At 40.8% G+C, this 12,989-nt stretch overlaps 1 non-coding gene across 1 annotated transcript; it reads right to left on the reverse strand.

Moving 5' to 3' along the window:
* Positions 1-1,724: 1,724 nt before the first annotated feature.
* LOC114806925 lies at positions 1,725-1,862 on the reverse strand. Its single transcript, XR_003754978.1, has one exon. It is a non-coding gene; the product is annotated as a small nucleolar RNA SNORA7 (small nucleolar RNA).
* Positions 1,863-12,989: the final 11,127 nt, after the last annotated feature.

Raw genomic sequence — 12,989 nt, forward strand, 5'->3', positions numbered from 1 at the left:
AAAGGAGGTACCAATCTCTGACAATGGCTGAGAATGGGAGAGATTCATAGGGAAGGAGGAGAAACAGTATGGCCCAGTGGAAAGAGCATGGGCCCAAGAGACAGATAAACCTGTGTTTTAATTCCAGATCTGCCACTTCTCTGTTGAGTGATCTTGGGCAAGTCACTTCACTTTGCTTCTCTGTTTTTCAGATACCTCATACAGTGAGCCCTACGTGGGTCATGGACTGTGTCCAACCTGATTATCTGGTATCTACCCCCAGCGCTTAGTACAGTGCTTGGCACATAGTAAGTGCTTAACAAATACCATAAATAAAGGAGGAGGCCTTGTGGCTAAATTTCATGCTCTCTATTTAATCCTCCTTTAGCTCTAAGCTGGTTTTGATGCATTTAGGTACCTTCTCTCGAAACTCTGTCTGACTTTGGTTGTATGGTCCCTGTATATCTTGCTTCTGATCCACCTGGACCTCTCTGACTACTTCTCAGTTTCCTTTTTGTCTTTTTCTGTTTTTTTCAATGGCATTTAAGTGCTATGTGCCAGGTACTGTACTAAGTGCTGGGTTGGACACAGTCCCTGTCCCACATGGGGCTCACAGTCTTAATTCTCATTTTGCAGATGAGGTAACTGAGGCACAGGGAAGTTCAGTGACCTGCCCAAGGAGACACAACAGGCAAGTGTAAGAGCCAGTAGTAGAACCCAAGTTGTTCTGACTCCCATCCTGTGTTCTAGCCACTAGGCCATGCTGCCTCTTGTAATGCTGAATTGGATTATTAAGATTCCCTAAGGTCCTTGATGAATAATTGTTTCTCTGAACTAGAATCAATGTATTGCTCCTCACCTGCATCATTTGTTTCTAAATTTAAGGGTCCTTCCCAATTCAACTTTGCTTTTCTTCTAAGAGATCAGTCAGTCAATCATATTTATTGAGCACTTACTGTGTGCACAGCACTGTACTAAGTGCTTGGGAGAGTAAAATATAACAACATACAGGCACATTCCTTGCCCACAGTCTAGAGCTTACAGTCTAGAAGGGGAGAAAGACATTAATATAAATAAATGAATAAATTGCAGATGTGTACATAAGTGCTATGGAGCTAAGAATGGGGGTGAGTAAAGGGAGCAAGTCAGGGTGATGCAGAAGGGAGTGAGAAAAGAGGAAAGGAGGGCTTAGTCAGGGAAGGTCTCTTGGAGGAGATGTGCCTTCAATAATAAGGTTTTGAAGTAGGGTAGAGTAGTCTCTTCAGTACTCTGAAAATTTAATATGATCTGTGGGCAGACCTTCCTACAAAATCCATTCAATTTTGATCACTTCACCTCAGCTCAGAGATTACACTAGCAGAGAGAATACTCCTTATCCAGTTGAATCTTCTCAAGCCATAACAAGAAGTACATCTTTCACTTCTGCCACTTCATTTCAGTTCTGCCTATTGTTTCCATAATAAAGTTACCAACAACCCAAAGAAGTTAATATTTGAATGCAATGAGACAAATACTCTCATTATCTCTTGTCTTACGCTGTCGAGTCATCTCCAACTCATAGCGACGCCATGGACACATCTCTCCCAGAATGCCCCACCTCCACCTGCAATTGTCTGGGAGTGTATCTGTAGAGTTTTTTTGGTAAAAATGCAGAAGTGGTTTACCATTGTCTCCTGTGTAGTAAACTTGAGTCTCCACCCTCGACTCTTTCCCATGTTGCTGCTGCACAGCACAGGTGAGTTTTGACTTGTAGCAGATTGCCTTCCACTCGCTAGCCACTGCCCAAGCTAGGAATGGAATGGATATGCCTCTGCTTGACTCTCTCTCCCATAGTTGAGACTGGTAGAGTACTGGAAACTCTCCAGGTGTGACCCTGAGAGGGGCATTTTCTCTTACCCTTATCCTTTACCTTTAGCCTTAAAGAAGATAAGACTATTGATTTAACTAACAGGGCTGGATTTATCACAAACAAGAGCAAACCAAGAAAAAAACAAGTTCATCATGAGGAAATACACAAAATATTTTATATCTGGCCTTATCACATGGCTGAAAAGTTTGCACCAAATTCATTTCTGAATTAGGCTTTCCCGAATGAAAGGGTTCAATAGTACAATTTCTTCCCCCTCTCCTTAACCTTTAATAAGGAGTTCCTCAGAGATGAGTTTTGGGGCTTCTGCTCTCCATATTTTAAAGTCATTCTTTTGAGGAACTCATCAGCCCATAAGGTTTAATTACCATATTATTATTATTATTATCATATTTGTTACATGCCTGTTATGGATCAAGCATGTTTTAAGCCCTGGAGTAGATACAGGTTCATCAGGTCAGATACAGTGCCTGATAACTCATAGCCTAAATAGGAGATGGGAAGGGGTGGGGGAAAGAGGGTTTGTCTACAGTGATGGGAAATTTGGTGGGCGGAGATGACTTGGGTGGAAAGATGAGGAGCTCTGTTTTGGACATGTTAAGTTTGAAAGCAAGACATCCAAGTAGAGATGTCCTGAAGGCAGGACTCCTCCCACTCATTCAGGGCTTTAGATAAAATCAAGGAAAAGAAGCTTCTGCTGCCTGAGTCTGCTTTACCCACTTATCAATCAATGACACTGAGCACTTACTGTGTGCAGAGCACTGTACTAAGTGCTAAGAACAATACTATAAAGTAGATGCAATCTCTGCTGATCTCAAGGAGCTTACAATTTAGTGGGGGAGACAGACTTTATATGCAGGGGACTCCCAAATCTATATCTCCAATCTTGGCATCCTCTGATTTTCAATCTCATATTTACTCTTGCCATTAGGATATCACCTTCCCAATTAGGGGATGAAGAAAGCAAGTGACCAAGCAGGATCACTATTTCATTCTGGTGCTTGAATCATTTTTCTACAAAACCATTCAGTTCACATTTCCCCACTCCTCTGGTCTGTCCACCTTCATATCAAACAGACACTCATTACCATTGGCTTTGAAGCAATCACCTCACCCCCTCTTATCTTGTCTTATCTCACTTTTTTCTCTAATGCCAAACTACTCACTGTACCTCAATCTCGTCTATCTCGCCACTGATCCCTCACCCATGTCTAGCCTCTGGCCTGGGACTCCCTCCCCCTTCATATGATATAATAATAATGGTATTTGTTAAGCACCTACTATATGCTAAGCACTGTGTTAGATACAAGGTAAGCAGGTAAGCAAGTCCCTGTCCCACATGGAGCTCACACCCTTAATCCCCATTTTACAGATGAGTTAACTGAGGCCCAGAGAAATTAAGTGACTTTCCAAAGGTCACACAGTAGAAAGTGGCAGATCTGGGATTAGAACTCAGGTCCTTCTGCCTCTCAGGCCTGTGCTCTACCCACTAATCTATGCTGCTTCTTACCATGCTGCTTCATATCCAACAATGACTCTTCCCATCTTCAAAGCCTTATTGAAAGCACATGTACTCCAAGAGGCCTTCCTGACTAAGCCCTCATTTCCTCTTCTCCCACTCCCTTCTGTGTCACCCTGGCACTTGGATTTGCACCCTTTATTCACCCCAGCCTCAGCCCCACAGCACCTATGTTCCCTGTAGATTGTAAGCTCGTCATGGGCAGAGAACCTATCTTCTAATTCTGTTGTACTCTCCCAAGTGCTTAGTACAGTGCTCTGCACATAGTATGTGCTCAATAAATATCACTGATTGGCCACTGATTATGTACATATCCACAATGTGTGTATTTATATTAATATCTGTCTTCCCCTCTAGACTGTAAACTCCTAGTGGGCTGGTAATATGCTATCTATTATATTGTACTCTCTGTAGAGTGTTAGTACAGTGCTCTGTACCCAGTAAGTGCTCAATAAATATTGATTGAATTTTCTGTATTAGTAACAATTATGTTTACCACATATAGTATGAAAGACCTGTTCTTTTTCTCATTTTGGCCCAAAATTGCAACCTAGAATATTAAAGCATGTTTTCCTAACAATAAGCAGAATATAAGAAAAGGAGACTGGAACAATCTGATGGGGATTAAAAATGTGTTTGCTGTAGATTTCTGGTTTAAGGGTATTTTCCTTGATATGAGACAATAACTCTCTTACCTCCTGGATGCAATAATAACTTTCTAAACATACATCTTATAATTCACCCTAAATGGGGCTGGGAAGAGTATTAAATATGTTCTAGAAGGAAACAATTATTTTAAATCTATTCTTTCAATGTCTTTATCCATTTGTTATCAGAGAAGCACAATAACTAGTCACACCTTTTGTACATTTAAAAAAATAAGATGAGGGCAGAATGTATTTTTCTTAGTGAATGACACACAAAACTACCATATTATTCAAAGAAATTGTTCATAAACTGTTATTGAAGGAAATTTTTCACATTATTTTTCTAACTGGTGTTGGAAGGTAATTAATAATTTTACTGTTTCAAACTCATTCCTTGGCTCTTAACTGTAATGTAATTGAATGGAGCCTAAAATCAATGAATAGCCTGATGACTATTTTGCAAGTCAGGAAAATGTTGTTTTTGAAGATAAGCGCTGGGCACAGTAAGTTATACTAAGTCTTACAGACACCCAAATCAACGTATGCATATATGTGTGTGTATATGTGCATACCTAGGTATGTGTAGATGTACTATATATATATATATTTATATATGATTATTTATGGCTTTTTGTTGGTTTCCCCTTAGGAATTTGATCCTACTTAACATTGTTGTTTAAAAAGATGAAATTTGGCCTTTTCCTTTCACTATTTAGAGCAAATGCTTTATCACAATTTTAGTGATTTTTGTTACATCTTTATATAGCCCTTGTGAGCATAATCTGCTTTTGTTTCAGTAGAACAGAGTCAACTAAAAGAATACATAGGTAATTTCACTAAAACAAGAGCAAAATATTATTACGGCACTTAAAAACCTTTAAGTGTCCTTTAAATATGCTTTCAGTGTTTGAGGATTTTTCTCCCATCTATGATTCCAGTATATCATTCATTTTAAGTTCAAGCCATTAACCCCATTCTGCAATTGTTATGTTATCTTTATAGAGTGGTAAACTTACAAGACAGGTTTTCTATTTCATTTAAACTTTCCATGCATTATTAGTAACACTGACATTTTCCAAAACATGCAAACCTAAGTGCACTCTCTCTTTCCACCACAAACTAATAATTATCTCCTTTCTATGGTTAGTAGTTCAAACTGCCACCCCATGTTTACAGATGACATGAGAAAACCTGTAACCTTGGCATTATCCTCAACTTATCTCCCTCATTCAATCCACATAGTCAATCTGTCACCAAATCCTGTCAGTTCAACTTTCACAACATCACTAAAATCTGCCCTTTTCTCTCCATCCAAACTAATACCATGTTAATCCATGCACTTATCCTATCTAGCCATGATTATTACATCAGCCTCCTTGCTGATTTCCCTAACTCCTATCTCTCCCCACTCCAGTCCATAATTCACTCTGCTGCCTGGATCATTTTTCTACAAAACTGTTAGGTTCATGTCCCCCCACCCCATCCTAAAGAATCTACAGTGGTTGCCATACTCCTCCACATCAAACAGAAACTCCTTACCTTGAGTGCTTAATGTATATATCCCTAATTAATTTATTTATATTACTGTCTGTATTCCCTTTAGACTGTAAACTCATTGTAGGTAGACAGCATCTACCAACTCTGTTATACTGTACTCTCCCAAGTGTTTAGTACGGTGCTCTGCACACAATAGGTGCTCAGTAAATATGATTGGTTAATAATAATAATAATGTTGGTATTTGTTAAGCGCTTATTATGTGCCGAGCACTGTTCTAAGCGCTGGGGTAGACATAGGGGAATCAGGTTGTCCCACGTGGGGCTCACAGTCTTAATCCCCATTTTACAGATGAGGGAACTGAGGCACAGAGAAGTTAAGTGACTTGCCCACAGTCACACAGCCGATTGACTGGTTGATTGATTGAAAACAAAATCCAGAATAAAGACGAAACATACTACAGACGAAAATTAGTAGTCTATCCCAAATTCATTGAGCATTGGCTTAAAGATTTAGGGTTCCATTTAACTTTGTAACTTTCACATTATTTTAATACATGTCTTAAAGCAAAGTTCAGCAAAATGTAATCTATTTAAACATTTTCCCCAAAGAACCAAGCCATTAAGCATAAGAATGGAGAATACTGTGAGCTCTTCAGGCTTCACAAGATAATTTTTAAATGCACATTTTTTAAGGTGAAATGTGTGCTTGATAATAGCAACAATATTATCTGATTGGATGAAAATGTCTTTTGAGAAATAACAATAACCATTTCTATCTCTTTTAGAAACCTAGAGTTGGAAGGGGACTCAAGGGATGACCTGGTCCGAGCCCCTGTTTCCAGGCCAGTGAATGCCTAAACAACCTGTGACCTTAGGCCAATCATTTAACTTCCCTGTGCTTCAGTTTCCTCATCTGTAAAAGGGGGATTAAATACCTACTCACCCCACTACTTAGACTGTGATCCCATTTGGGATGAGGACTGTGTCTGACCTGATTATCTCACATCTACCCCAGCACTCTGGACAGTGCTTAATAATGATGGTATTTGTTAAGCACTTACTATGTGTCAGGAACTGTTCTAAGTGTTGGGGTAGATACAAGATTGATGACACAGTCCCTAACCCACATGGGGTTCACGGTCTTAATTCCCATTTTACAGATGAAGTAACTGAGGCAGAGAGAAGTTTAAGTGACTCTCCCAAGGTCACACAGCAAACAAGTTGCTGGGATTAGGACCCATATCTTTCTGCCTCCCAGGCCCCTGCTCTTAAACACTAGGCCATGCTGCTTGGTGCATAATAAGTGCTTAACAAATACCACACTGATTATTATTATTACAACCACCTAGGACTGATGGTTGTCTAGTCTTTCTGAGGATATTTTAAAGGTTTCAGTCAATATAAATATACATATTCTGCCTGGTTAATTTAATCACTGGCAATTGAAGATGACCATTTTAAAAGCACATGACATACCATGTTGAAAATAAGTGGTTAGATCGGTAGATAGCTATGCAGAAGTTGTTCACAAAGAAAACGATTAAAAATTGATAGAATCAGTTTCTCTCTCTTGGTTAGCTTAAGTAAAATCAGTGGAATTTTGCAGTTTCAGTGGGACTAGAAGAGAAAAACAACTTTAATATTTCCATATTTTAGTCCAAAATATTTTGTTCCTGCTGTGGGAAATGTGATGCTTCTTTAAAACAAGGCTGGATGTAACTATTGTCAGTATAGGACTCATCCACGTGTTTTTAGTGTTTAGGAGGCACTGTTCGGGTCCCTGTTGAGCTGTATCCCATTTTTATGAATAATTTTTATTGAATCAACAATTTATAATCTGGAAGGAAATTACAGGCTCCTCTCTCACATAGATAGGATCTCTACCTTCAGATATGAAGGGCAGCTGAAAAACCCAACAATCATTCCCACACTATGTCCTAGTCATTATTCACCTTTCACACACTAATGTATTTGCCCCATACAGGTCCTGTTCATTTTTGAGATTGCCCCTTAGATTCTTAATCATCCTGAGGCCCCTGCCCAGGGAAAACAAACCTGATTCCAATTGCTGCTGACCACAGAAGTCTATCTACTGGCGTGCCCCTGCCCCAGCCCCCACCAGCAGCATGCCTCTATCTTACATTTTTCAAGACTCTAGATCACCATTTCTTTAAATCATTTATTCTGACCTCCCAGCTTCCTAGTGCGACCCATAAGTATATCATTAAACAGCTGCTTGCGAATCCTGCTACCATCCTTGAGCTTTAGCAGAAATGAGAGAAAGGCTCATATTGAAATAACCATTGTTTTAATGCTATGAGCCAACTCCATGGGCATTAGGCCTATCTTGTAGCATTTGGTCTCTATATTTGTTCTTTTTATTTTGATCTCTGTGTCCTAACACTGGCATAGTCGAGGGAAGGGAAGTGATTCTCTAGCTTTATGACTCCTGGCAAACATGAAGAAAAATGTCAACTTATTTTCTATATTCATATTAGCTTTATCAGTTGTTTCTCCTCATGGAGGTAAATGGGAGAATGATGAGTAGGTCTGGCTAAAAAAGGCAAAAAAGCTCCTCTCTTAGACAGCATGGCCTAGGGAAGCAGGCCTGACTCTGCCAGTTGTCGGCTATGTGACCTTGGGCAAGTCACTTAACTTCTCTGTGCCTCAGTTTCCTCATATGTAAAATGGAGATTCAATACCTGTTCCCCCTCCTCCTTAGACTGAGTGTCATGCAGCACAGGGACTATCCAGCCTGATTAGATGGTATGTAGCCCAGTGCTTAGAACAGTGCTCTGCACACAGTAAGCGCTAAATAAATATAATTGAATGAATGAATGAGCAGTGCTTGACATTTAGTAAGCACTTAATATAATAATAATGATTAGGCAGCAAAAGGGCAGAAACAGGATAAACACTCTCTATTTTTTTCTTTTCTTTTGACTTCTGTGATCCTATTTTGGTTTAGTCCAGGAAAAGTGGACGGAGGGGTGGGGGGGACGGTCCCTCCTCCTGGCTATTATGGAGAAGAGCATGAAGTTTCACATGGCAGCAGTTCTTGTGGACTCCACATGTTAAATTCAAATTTTGCTTTCCCACCTTTTCATCCTTGGCAAACAGTAATCGCAATACTGAGTCCCTTTGGAATGCCAATATTCTGGTATTGGATATGAGAGTCTCCCCCGTATTATTCATACTGGATCTGGCAACAGGAGGTCAGTAAACTGGGTAAAACATCTCTCTCTTTTGATGTGTCCTTCCACTGGCCTGATCAATCAGTCAATCAGTGGTATTTATTGAGTGCTTACTGTGTGCAGAGCACTGTACTAAACACTTGGAGGGTACAATACAACAGAGTTGGTAGATGCAGTGCTAAGTTCTTTATACAGTGCTCTGCACACAGTAAGGGCTCAATAAATACAATTGAATGAAGGCATTCCCTGCCCACGCCATAAAAGGAGCTCTGGAGAATCATGGTTCTGTAATGCAGTCCAGAGTATGGGCTTTTAATCTTTTCCACTGGACTCCTTCACTGTCTACAATTGTTACTTCCCTCTGAGCAGTTCATGACAGTGAGGATTCACCATCCAGAAACTACAGCGTCACTTGTAGCACATGGAGTCAATAGTATAGCACTGGGAGAGGCTGAATAGCCAGATGAGGATGGCTCCTAGAAATGGGGTTTGGATGTTCCTTATTTACAAGAGGTCTTTCCTTATTGACTGAATGAATGAATGAGTCAATCAATGGTATTTATTGTGCAGAGCACTATACGAAGCACTTGGGAGAGGACAGTACAAAGAGAGTTGGTAGAGACGTTCCCTGCCTACAGTGAGCTTATAGTAGCAGCGTGGATCAGTGGAAAGAGCACGGCCTTGGGAGTGAGAGGACATGGGCTCTAATCCTGGCTCCACCACTTGTCTGCTGTATGACCTTGGGCAAGCCATTTCACTTCTCTGTGCCTCAGTTACCTCATCTGTAAAATGGAGATAAAAAAAAATGTGAGCCCCACTGGGGCAATCTGATTACCCTGTATCTACCCAGCACTTAGAACAGTGCTTGGCACATAGTAAGCACTTAACAGATACCATAATTATTATCATTACTATAGGACTATTGAAACTATAGCTGCTGGAGGGGTCGAGGAAGCAGCGGAGCTTGAAAATCAGACAATTACTGGGATTAATCTGCCCCAAGTTAGAAGAAACCGGTGAGTTCATTCAATCTTATTGATTGAGCACTTACTGTGTGTAGAGCATTGTACTCAAGCACTTGGGAGAGTACAATAAAATAATAAACAGGCATATTCCCTGCCCACAACGAGCTTACAGTCTAGAGTCTAGAGCTTGCAGTTTACAGACTGTAATTTACAGTCTACAGTCTAATGAGTCTGCGCTGCCCCCTTAAAACCACTGCCTGGGTCTGGATCAGCTCTGCCCTGATGCTCCTGAAGCAGCATGTCTCAGTGGAAAGAGCCTGGGCTTCAGAGTCAGAGGTCATGGGTTCGACTCCCGGATCTGCCACTCGTCAGCTGTATGACTGTGGGAAAGTCACTTAACTTCTCTGTGCCTCAGTTACCTCATCTGTAAAATGGGGATTAACTGTGAGCCTCACGTGGGATGACCTGATTACCCTATATTTCCCCCAGCGCTTAGAACAGTACTCTGCACATAGTAAGCACTTAACAAATACCAATATTATTATTATTATTACTCCTTTTCAGCTCCGGCGTGACTAGCTAGGCAGAGGATAACTGTATGTTTTTTGTCACTATTGTTCTTTATGCGCGAAAGTAGAAAAGACCTCTCCAACCCCTATCAAGTCACTCTGAGTATCAGACTCAACAATGGTTTACAAAATGGGTGAGAGCACAGAGTGTCAGTTTGCTGTTGCAGTCTCAGAGAGATTCTGTTCTGCCACCCAAAATGGCACCCGTCCTCCTTCCAACACGTGCCACTGGGCGCAGAGGAGCTGGGCAAAATAATGCGGGTGGCTCAGGGCAAACTATCACCATTATTGAAAAAACAACTCAAACACACATACTGCTAGTGATTTGACATACCTTTCCCTCTTAACCTTTAGAATGGAGAGGGGCCAGAAAAGGTGCACATTGTATTTTCATGGACAAAGTGGACAAGTGAGCAATAGATTCTCTCTCAAAAGCACTTCAACTCATGGATGCAGTCTCCCCCTCATCAAAAACTGCAGGACAATGCTGGAATTTGATGTTGAGTGTGGCTCCTAGATGATACTCTTGAAACTGCTCAAGAAGCCTTACATGATTGCAATGTTAGCTCCAGGTCTGAATATTACTATAACTTTCTAGACCTTTCATTTGGAATGACTCTTGATGTTTTCTCCATTCTCTGTCAAGTTCCCAAAAGATATGCTGGGCTACATTTCTTATCTATTCCCTCATCACTGGACAGCATTCTGATTAGGTAAGATAATTAAACAGCAGTACATTCGGTTCTTCCATAATGAGTTTCTGTGACACATTTTGGATTGAACGCTGTTAGGGATTTAGGGAATGTAAGATGCGATGAGAAGAAACAATTGTGGGTAAATAATGCACAGCACCAGTTCAAGCCTCACATAGTTTTCCTTAAGGGGGGGTTCATCAGGAATTTGATGATGGAGTCTACCGTCTGATGCATGTCTCCATTTTGAGACCAAGACCCAGTATGAAGGAATCGGTTGATACAGTTATAGTGGTTTGAATAGTGCCACTTGCACTCACTTGTCCCTGCCAGTCATATTTCTGCTGGGGCCCCGAGCAACATGAGAAAGTAGGCAGGCAGGGGTGCAGCACCCTGAGACACATATGCAAAGATTTTCTTTTACATGCCAGACCCCTTGAGGGCTCAAGTGACAACAGCATAGTGCCGTTGCTGGGCCATAGCATAAAAACCAGCTGGTGTATGCCCCAGTATCCACTGTGGCCTCACCACCCACATTAGCTAGCTAAGTGGTTCCTTGGTCAGAAATCCTCACCACCGATGGCATAGCCCCAGGGAGCATTTCTGTGCTTTCAGAGCCTGGACTAAAACTCAATTCCCTCGCCCTGCAAACCCTGTGAGATTTTTCAGGCACTCTCAAAATATATTTTTTAAAAGTGTATTCTTCACCTCTACTTGGTAGTTGCAATGATATTTTCTGTTTGAATTAAAAATGTCTTTTGAGTAATAACAATAACCTTTTCTCTCCTATTCTAGAATCCTAGAGCTGGAAGGGGTCTAGAGGGATGAACTGGCCTAAGCCCCTGCCTCCTAGCAGATGAATTATTAAACCACCTAGGACTGGAGGCTGTTTGGGTGTTTCCTTAATGATCTCAGGTATAGACTATTAAAACGTATGAATTCACAGGAAAAAAGTAGCACTAGAATTTTCCCCTTACTGGCCAAAATACTGATTGAATTCTGAAATCAAAGTGACAGGCTGATAAGTACGGAATGGAAATTCTATGTTCTATATTCTGCCTCGAATTGTTGTGAATGTCTAGCCTAGTTTCTGACCCTCTGGTACTAGATGTTTTTGTTATTTTTTGAGGTAAATCTGTTCATTTAGAAATGATGCATCATGAGTGACTTTTATGTTGCTCCAAAGTCCATTTAATCATTGAAAGTGTAAAAGAATAATGCATAAAATTAGAGGAAAGCAGGATGTGATGGTTAAAATGTATTTGGCAGGTTCATATCTAATGTCGAAATTATCTTGTAATAACCTCTAATGGTGAGGCGCTACTGTAGGCAAAAGAGAGTGCCTAGTCTGCTTTTCATCTAATCTCTATTCTTCAATAGACAGAAAAATATTTCCAATTTAGTTCTTCATTCTTAGAATATAATGTTTTCAAGACCCAATCCTCATTGCCTGGGTTCTATCCTTTCATTTTGAATGTGGGGGTGAACTTGAGGCGGGGCTGTAAAGAAGTATGGCTTTGAGGAAGTGTGCCATCGTGGGCAGGGAACATGTCTGCCAACTCTGTTGTACTCTCCCAAGTGCTTATTACAGTGCTCTGCACACAGCACTCAATAAATATGACTTATTGGTTGATTGATTGATTGGATGAGGTCCAGAAGGGATACAGCTTCCAGTACTGGGAGCTCCTTTCAGGCATCAGTGAGGATTCAGAAAAGCTCCCAGTTGACTCTTTGGATTTTCTGACCAGGCTGAAGGCAGGAATACCCAATTTTCCTTTCACTTGTGAAAGCAAATTTGAAGGTGACATCTTCACTGATTAATTGCTCTTCTCCCCAGGTTTGATCTCTCCCCACCCCTGCTAACTACCACGTCAAGTGTTCTACACACAAACTATGCACTTGGCCACCTGTAGCACTTCTGTACATGCTGATTTACATAGCTTTCTATGTAAGCACTAATTCTCATACATATTCACTTCTCTTTCCTATCTGAAAGGTCTATCAGTGCCTGTTCCTTAAGAGATTGCAAGCTTCTGGAGGACAGATATCATGCCTATTAA

Source organism: Ornithorhynchus anatinus, chromosome X1 (assembly GCF_004115215.2).
Source record: "Ornithorhynchus anatinus isolate Pmale09 chromosome X1, mOrnAna1.pri.v4, whole genome shotgun sequence".
NCBI lineage: Eukaryota > Metazoa > Chordata > Mammalia > Monotremata > Ornithorhynchidae > Ornithorhynchus > Ornithorhynchus anatinus.